The sequence below is a fragment of the Pinus tabuliformis genome, chromosome J (genome assembly GCF_031772625.1).
Source record: "Pinus tabuliformis cultivar Carrire ecotype Pingquan chromosome J, CPIR1, whole genome shotgun sequence".
NCBI lineage: Eukaryota > Viridiplantae > Streptophyta > Pinopsida > Pinales > Pinaceae > Pinus > Pinus tabuliformis.
In genome coordinates this window covers 1,378,335,901-1,378,345,733 of record NC_142295.1, presented here as the reverse complement: position 1 = coordinate 1,378,345,733, position 9,833 = coordinate 1,378,335,901, and the positions used below count along the sequence as shown (strand labels likewise).

Sequence of the window (9,833 nt, the reverse complement as noted above, 5' to 3'; positions counted from 1 at the left end):
GATTATGAAGATGCAAGTAATGAATCCATTGGAGATAATTCCATGGAAGACTAGGTTTATCAAAGGGGGAGGTGGATAATTTATATGATTTTCTTGAACAACTATTTTTGAAACAACAACAAGAACATCCAAATCGAGCACGCTGTCCCCAATATGCTCACATTCCTATCTTTTATCTAAGGTAAATATACATGTTATTTATATGTATTAATATTTGTTTCTAGAAATTATCATAATTAAAGCATGTAGAGATACCGGGGTGAATTAGAGATAAGAGAGAAATGCTCTGAAAAGGTATGGTTTATAGTGACTATAATCCAGTTTGAAAGCCCGATGAAGGATTATTGGACATCTCAAAGTAACATTTTTATTAACAAGAATCCTAAAGACTTATTAGGTGGGGGGCGTACTATTTTAGAGCGGCTCCCGGGGCTGGCTCTTACTGTATAAAATAGGTCCGCCTTTACCGAATGGTAGGGAGGGCCTTGCTGCTGCTATTTCTGATAAGGACCATAACAATTGCGAAGACGTGTCCTAGCTCTTATCTCAGGAACAGGTCTGAATAAGGGTAATCATTATGACATAAAGGATAGATCAAATAGCATGAGTAATCACTATTGATATGACAAGCTATGAAAACGGGAACAAGCATATCTAATAGTTACGTAAATGAGGTGAGATCATGTTCACGATGAGATTAGCCTACCTATTCTCCGTAATGAATACAGGCTCACAACAAGCTCCCCCTTGCCCTTAGCCAGACCCTGGCTCTCTCTAGGGACTTTAGGACTAATAGTGATATTGAAAGTGATAGCGCTAAGGACCCCTCACTATTAAGTGGCGAAGAGTTTCTACCTCGACTGGATGCTATGACGATGCTTACATACGTTGATTCACCATTCAAAGATCATACGCCATACACATAGTCATTCATGCTAGTCAGGCAGTTCCAGTCAACGGGGGCAACTCATTCATGGAGCGTGAATGAAAAGTGAAGCGATTCATGCACGGATCTACAATAAGGTGGTTCCCTGGGAGTTACCTACAGTTTTTTTCTTGGGATCAATATTGGCAATGCAGTTCATCCAACGATAAACTCTATACTAAAGGAAGAGGAAGTATGTAGATATGACACGACCGAACCCGAACGACCAAAATGTTGAATTGAATCGTACCAGTCTCTACATCAGCAACCACATTCTTCTCACTTTTCACATCAAAAATGTCGAAATCATAAGCTTGAAGCTTACTTACCCACTTCCTAAAGGGTCCTTAACAGTCGAGCCTGCTTACGCATCCTTAACAGTCGAGCACCTAAAGGTCCTTAATAGTCGAGTACCCCCTTCCTCCTCTTACTAATACTACAGAATGTTCTTGTAAATTATGGTCAATACCAGTTTCGGGGTGTTGCTATGAATCCGGTGGATCATCCCCATGGAGGAGGTGAAGGACGCACGAAAGGAGGTAGACCTTCGGTGTCACCTTGGGGAAAGCCCACCAAAGCTGGATTTCGAACAGTAGTGGGGAGACGCAGAAATCAGTTTGCGCCATGACGATCTATATGGAAGGGCAGTTTCGTCTGTATTGTGATTTAAAGTTATATACTTTTAGTATGGAGGGTTGTAATCTAATTATGTTCACTAGGTTATGGATTCTTTTGTGTTGTGTACAACTAAGGTAGATGCATTCTTAAAGTGCTTGCATAGATGGAGCAGAAATGTTGATGGCCTAGTTGAGAATTTTTGGGCTCACAATAAGTCTATAAACCTTTATGTCTGCATAATATTTCAATATGAGTAAAAATTAAGATTTCATTATATGAAAAGTGAGTAAAGGATTTTCAATATAAACTTCTCATAGAATGCATATGCTTTTTCATTGTGTTTAGTGAAGCTTGGGGGAAGCATGTCTGAAATAGTATGGGGAAAACTGAGCTTGTGGACCAAAATAGTAGCTCAAGGTGGAGTTGAAAAAATGTTTAAGCTGAGATTCAGTGTTGGTCCAACAGAGAAGCTCTTGAAAACTTCAGCTTGTTACTTGTCAACCAGCAGTGGCCCTATGGCAGGGCTACTATTCATATCAATAAAAAATGTAGCCTTCTACAATGATCATCCACTCTCCTTCACATATTCTCAAGGAAGGAATGTCGATAAGTACTATAGGGTAATACATACATTATCACATTAATTCAATACTAATTTTTGTGAATTCAACTTTATTTTAATGTTTCCTTTTTATTGGGTGTATTACATAGTATCCCTTTCCTAGGTTTCCAAAAGAAATCTTTTACATGTTTCCAAAAAATGTGTTTTTATGAAGCTTGCATTTCTTGAGTATTTCTATTAAACATAAATGCCTTCAATACTCAGACCTTTGTAATTAATCTTGGATTGGATATTACAATTGTCTATACATCTGGGAAGAGTGAGATCAATGAACCCATGTGAGAATGTGAACAAGCATTCAAATAAATATATACAAATCCACAATGTAGATAATCATGAATTTTGGTTCATGGGTTCCCTTAATTACCAAAATCCCTTCAAACATCTTCAACGAATAGTGACATATTATTAGTTATCCAAGTGTATGCCAAGAGGATTTTTTAAAGGTTCTTCAACTTGAAGGTCATTGTGGGGTAGCCATTGCAGCTTTTAAAGTTAACATAAAATATATATTAAAAGTTTAGTCTTTATACAACATGGAAATTATAGAAGTATAAAATGTCACAGTATTCTCTTTATCAGGTTTCAGTCATTCTCTTGAATAAAGTATATGAAATTTACGGAATTTATTCTTGACATCTCTAATGGACGCTTTACCGATAAATGCGTGTAAAGTTCAGTTATAAATATTATGGTTAATTCCCGACACAAACATTCCTCCTTTTTCTGATATCAAAGGAAAGCCATTAGACCAATGTGATCATGAAATATTTGACTAGTACTACAAAATGGCTTCAGAAAAACTTTCATTTGTGATTAAATAGAATTGGGTTTTTAGATACATGTCCAGTGATTTTTTTTTTCATTTTTCATCAGTTTCAATACGCAATAAAAATTTCATGTTTCTCATAGCTTTAGCTTGTGTAAGGATTTTTGTTAAAGATTTGTTTTCTCTTTAAAAAAAAAAGTCATATATATGGTTCTTTATATTGAAAAATCTTATATTTTGAATTTATTTAAATATAAAAAAATATGTTTTTATTTGTTGAAATATTTACTCAATTAATATATATTAACAATCGATTTCAATCTAAAATTTCTATCATCATGTCTTCATTATAATTTCATTAAAATTTAAATGGAGTAATTTAATATGAAGAGACTTTATAATTTCTAGGTTCCTATGTTCGTCTTTTATCGCATATTCATTATAATTAAATGAATTAAAATCTTAAAAATAAAATTCAATATGGGGATACTTTATAAACTCTAGGTACCTTTTAGGGGTATAAGTGAATTAGGGCAATTTGAAATTCTCACCTCCTCTCAAATACCACTTCATTTTCATGGCCATCATCAATTAGGCTGCCCCAAGGGCTGTTAAATAATTTCATATTAATTTAAAAATATAAATAATTAATTAATTTATCGTGTTCATATTGAATAATTTCATATTAATTGTTAATTTAATAGTTTTAAAATATCTTCTCTTTAACAATGTTGTAAGAAAATCTTGGGAGGAGCGAGGGTTTCTAAGAAAGTATGCTTAGGTTTCGACATAGATGGTATTCATAAGGGGAGGGAGTGGGGATCCCTCCTATCAAAATGTGGTAAAGAACAAGGGGAAGGGGTTCAAGGCAAGATTTGGGACCCCAACTGAAGTTGTTTTAGGAAACATCCAAAGTGCGGCTAGATTAGGTGGGAATGGTAAGAAAATAGATGAGGACATAAGTACTTGTTATAGACATTTTTGTGCCTTACAGCATGAAGCATGAAATGTCCATAATCTAAGGGATCCAAAGTCCCTAAACATGTTGTTCCTACCCCTAGAGGAACAAGGCCAACAAACCACAGCACTGAATAAAAGTTCTCCACCTGAAAACACTCAAAAACAAGGCAATTCTGGATCATGTCAACTGCTCCACTGAGCATCTGCGCTGAATGTCAACTGCTCCACTGTCTACCTGCGTTGAATGTCAACTGCAAAGAAGGCTACCTGCGCTGGGCGAGTTTGGACATGTGGCACAGTCATTCCTCAAGGTGTCAATGCCCAAGAAGCTTCCAAAATGACACTTGGATCAGGGAATTTGACTGGTGATGAGTAAGAGGTTCTAGATCTCCAAGTGGAAGCAAGAACCTCCAAGTGGACTCAAGAACTGAAGAATAACTGAAGTGAGAGAGGACACTAGTCAGCTTCATGCTAGCCTCAAGCTGACTCATCCTTTCTCCAAAACTCCTATATATAGATCTCTCTCATGAGGTCTAGGGAGGCTGGAATCTTGTGAATGTAAAGAATTGCTGTTGGTTTGAGTTTAGAACTATTGGGTGATTTGCTTTGAAGGAGGTGAAGAGGAGATTTCTTTCTACTGGGAAGGTGATGCTGGATTGGGCCTCTTATGGTTGTATCACTTCCTGAACCTTACTTCTTCCATTAATAAAGCATTTGAGGTTCTTCTATATGCATGTGTCTCAATGGTGTGTTGTTATACTTGTATATTTGATTTATTCTAATCCTTGAATCAATTATGAATGTATGCTTCTTGTAGTTTCCCTCTCTTGCCATTTTGCAGGATCTTGGTGTAGCTGGGTCAGTGAAAGAGCAAGGAGCTGGGGGCAAGTAGCAAGGAGAGAAGATTGGATCAATCATTAGCGAAAGACATCGGTTAGTGGATCTCTTTCTCCCCTTTTTTTACATCTCATAAAGAAGTAATCTCAGATAGCTTTGCTTTGATTGTTGCTAAGGAACTATCACCCTTAGAGTGGGATAGGGTCATTCCGTATTGGATACTTTTCCCAACAACAGTACTCTAGGGAATGAAGTAGACCAATAGCAAGAGAAAAAATTAAAGGGAACCACAGTGTCATGTAAGCCCAAAACAATGATGGTCCCGATGAAATTAATCATTGATCCCAAGACACTAGCTTTTAGGGATCACATGATATCATATGTAATTTTATGGGCCTCTAACCCATAGAGAAAGCTTTGTATGATTGGATCAAACACCACTAGAAACCAAGAGGGGAGATAGAGTTGCACCTAGGGTCAAAGGGATTTTGTATGGTGGTCATTTCCAATATGGAGGATAGATACTGAATTTTTTATGGCAGTCCCTACTTCTTTGCATTAGCTAGTTTATACATGTAGCCTTAGATGGAAAATTTTACCGTAGAGAAGGAGACCTTTACTAGAGTCCCAGTTTAGGTTAGGTTGTACTCCCTACCTATGGATTAAAGGCTACGTTCAACTCTAAAGTTGATAGGAGATAAATTAGGGAATTTTATCAAAATATTGGAGGCAACACTACAAGGAAGATACACATCATATGAAGAAATATGCATGCGAATGGATGTTTTTGACGCTCTATCTAAATTATGCAAACTAGAGTTCAAGGAAAAAATATGGTTACAATTTGTGGACTATGAGTAGATTTCATTCAAGTGTAGATAGTTATATGAACATGGCCACTTGATCCATGAATTCCCTTTGAATACAACAAAATAACAAGGGAACCATTTAGAATGAAATCATGCAGATGGATTTGTAACACCCAACCCAAGTGGAAGGGAAAATCGAAAACAACAACAGAGAAACCAAGGAGGCAGAAAAATACAAAGAATCATCTTCGAAATATTTTCAAAAGAGAACCTAAAGAGTCATGGGTCTGAAGAATATAAAAATGAGGAGCTAGAAGAGGGTAAAGAAAAGAAATGTTGCAGTTGATAGACAATATTTGGAAGCATGGGGACATCCCAGATCTGTCAAAGGATTTTGAAGGAGACGCTGAGATGACCCCAAGTGAAGTAGGAATAAAGGACGCATATCTGTAGGAAATATTAGAAAGGGAAGGAATAACCCTTCAAAATATGGTGAAACAAGCGAGAAAATAGGGAGTGGAGGCCATCTCAGCTAATCAAGTGGATAGGATCCAATATCTATATCCGATGTGAGAAGAAGCGAAAACAATAGACAAGAAAAGGTCACACACATATGCAGTTGAGATGGGAGTGACCTTATTTTCTTTCAAGAAATAAAGTGTTCTACAGATAATATTAAGGAATTAAGTAGGAAATCGGGTAGGAGGTTTGAGGTTAAGAAAAGTCTTTCGGTAGAAATCACATAAGAGAAATTTTTGGCCCCTAAAACTTTTAGGTTACGGAGGTCGCAACACAAGGTTCTATAGGGGGATTGATGATAGTTTGGAATGCAAAATATCTAGTCTTAGTTGATGCAGAAGAAATAATTTCCTTCCTATAAGTGGAAATGAAACTTATAGTGGCTCCAGGATCACTCATGTTTACAAAAGCTTATGGGCCTCAAATAATAGAGGAGAAATGCAAACTCCTCCAATATTTGAGAGAGATAAGAACTAGGAAAGGACACCTCCTTGGGTTCCTTGTGGGTGAATTCAATATGATAACCTCCCTATCAGAGAAAAAGGGGGGCCAAAGACGGATATACAAAGACGTTGAATCTTTCAAGGCATTCATTGAGGGGGCCAATCTTATTGACATCGAAACTGCCAATCGATGCTTTACATGGAGTAATAAGAGTGGAGGACAACATCAAGTTTCATCGAGGCTTGATATGTTTTCAATTTTGAAGGATTTGTTGATGCGAGGGATAGATTCAAAAGAAAATATCCTTCCCTATTGAGGATCAGATCATTGGTTAGTGATATTAATGATCGCGATCTTAGGCACCCCTAAAACTAGACTATTCAAATTTGAGGCATTCTGATTAGATCACCCTTCCTTTAAGGAAAATATCAAAATATGGTGGGGATAAAAGATCCTAGCTAGGGAATCCAAGATGTACATCTTACAAGAAAGGTTAAACTATATCAAATCAAGATTAAAGTAGTGGAATAAGATGGAATTCAGTAATATCTTCCAAGCAAAAAAGAATTGGAACAGAGGATGGAAACATTACAACAAAAGTTGATCGCAGAAGGATATTCAAATGGGAGTAGAAAATAGGTGATGAAGCTACTGAAGTAGTGGGGGGATAGATGCAGACAAGAGGAAATTCTATGCAAATAGAAATCCCAAGTGTCATGGCATAGGGAGGGTGAGAAGAATACTAAGTTCTTTCACCGCTCAACAATTAAACATAGAAATTCTAAATAAATTCTTAGAATTAAGGATGAGAGGGGGCACACCTATGAAGCACATCATGATATTGAACAAGTCCTAGTCCAACACTTCCAAAAAATAGCAAAGGAGCAACAAGTGGATAGGCAAGAGGATATCCAGAGGATTTTTAGGCATATCCCTAAGCTAATCATGGGGGAACATAATAAGAATTTGAATAATTTGATTTCCATGAAAGAGGTGGCCTAGGTCATGAATGAAATGACCAATGGTAAAGCCCCTAGACTAGGTGTATTTGCTATTGATTTCTTTAAAATGTGCTGGGAAATAGTTAAAATCGATATATATGAGGTGGTAGTAGACTCTTAAGACTCATCAACCATTCTAAAATCCTTAAATTCGACTTTTATTTCTATTATTCTAAAGGAAGAAAGGGTTAGCACTCTAGAGAAATCCAAGCCAGTAGCCCTATGCAATGTGATATACAAGATGATATATAAAGTAGCAGAAAATAGGATGAAGACGTTTCTTCCATGTCTAATCTCAACAGAGCATTATGGGTTTGTCGAGGGGAGACAAATATTGGATAATTTGATTCTTGCACATGAGATAGCTCACTCATTAAAGACCTAGAAAAAGCAAGGTATGATTATTCAACTAGATTTGTCAAAGGTGTACGATAAGATTAGTTGGGATTATAAGAAATCGGTATTAGGGTTGTTTGGATTTGATAAGCGATGGATCAGTTGGATTTTGGACCTGGTCTTATCCCCTAGTTTTTTAATCTTGGTTAATGGAGCTCTAGAAAAACCTTTCTTCCCATCTCAAGGTATACAATAAGGGGACCATGTGTCTCCATTCTTCTTTATCATAATGATGGAAGGCATAGAAAGGGTGATCATTGTTGCAAATAGAGAAGGAGATATAAAGGGCCTTAAGCTGCATAAAGAAGTTTAGGAAACAACACATCAACAGTTCATCGATGATACCATGCTACATGGTATTCTGATGGTAAAGGAGGCTAGTTCATTCAAATTCATCCTATACACATTTACCTCTGCCTCAGGTATGGAGATCAATCAGTCTAAGCCCATGAATTTTTCTTTAACACTCATATTTCCATCTATAGGAATTTAACTATTATCTTAGGGTTCCAAAGAAAAATATCTCCCATAAAAGTACCTTGGGCTCCCTCTAACAGTGTAAGCCTAGAAGAAGTCCAATTTGGATAAAATTATCTCGAAGACTTGAGGACAGGGTTAAACGATGGATCGTAAGAGCCTTGAACTCAGTTGGTCAATTGGTCCTAACAAAGTTGTTGTTACAAGCTATTCCAAGGTAAATGCTATCTATCCTTCCTTCTCCTAAGGGAGTGTGAAAAATACCAGGGATATCCATAAGAACTTCATGTGGTGAGGGGCATAGGAAAAAGGAAAATGGGCACTAGTAGCTCTGAATATAGTGTGAAAATCAAAATATGTAGGAGGCCTTGATCTTCATGATCCAAAGATAAAAAAATAGAGAAAATGGAGTGAACTTATGGTGGAGATGCTTAAAAGGGTGGTTGACACCATGGAAAAGGCTATGTAAATCAAATTATGCACCTAATTTCGAAACAAAACACCTTGTCTAGAACATGGGTTCAATTTACGGGTTAGCTATTTGGAATTTGGCATGGAAAAATAGAGGTGTCATACAATAGCATTGTTTATGGGAAATAAGAAATGGAAAAGAGGCCCTATTATGGGATGATGTGTGGCAGAAAAGAATCCAATTTAAGTAGAGAGTAGTGGCATCCCTTCCAACTAAGCATGGAAAACCAAGGGTACAGATAATTCCACCAATTCTGGGATCAGTGACTAGAGAAAATAAAATGGAGGCAATGGAATTTGAATATCTTTCAAAAGCCAGTCCCAAATGACTTAGCCATTCAACACTTAATGGATGACTGGCTTAGATGGGAGGGAAAAGGAGGGTAGTTAAACCTTAAGGAAGCCAAATCATACCTCAATGCGAGGTATAATAGTTCCAATGACCCATCATGGAGAAAAATATGGATGGAACCACACTAGCCAAAAATCAAAAATTTCATGTGGATGATTTTACACTAGAAGGTTTTGACCTGGGACAATCTTTTAAAGAGAGGATTTACAGGTGTATCTTGGTGTTGTCTCTGCGAAAATACAGAAGAGAACCTTAAACATCTACTAAACACCTACAGTTATATGAAGACACTCTAGGACTGGTTGACATTCATATTTTGAAAAATAGATTGAAACATGGCGAGCATTCAAGAAAAAATAAAGAAATGGCAGGTGCAGTATACAAAAAATGAGGTGGTGAAGATGACCTGGAATTTAACTTTGGTTTCATCCTCTAGGTAGTCTGGAAGGAATGAAATTGGTGCATATTTTGTGATAAGAAGCTCAATGTCTATAAACAAGTGGAAGGAATAAGACGTCGGCTAAGGGAAATAATAATTAGTAGAGGAAATCACCCCCGAAAGGAATAACCATCCCCCTAGGAAGTTTGATTTATGAAATTTTTTGATTTATAATACCTTAGTGGGTCACGCTG

At 36.8% G+C, this 9,833-nt stretch overlaps 1 pseudogene; it reads left to right on the top strand.

Annotated features, from left to right (window-relative positions):
• The first annotated feature begins 1,647 nt into the window (after positions 1-1,647).
• LOC149232485 (GEM-like protein 5 pseudogene) lies at positions 1,648-2,577 on the top strand (annotated as a pseudogene).
• Positions 2,578-9,833: the final 7,256 nt, after the last annotated feature.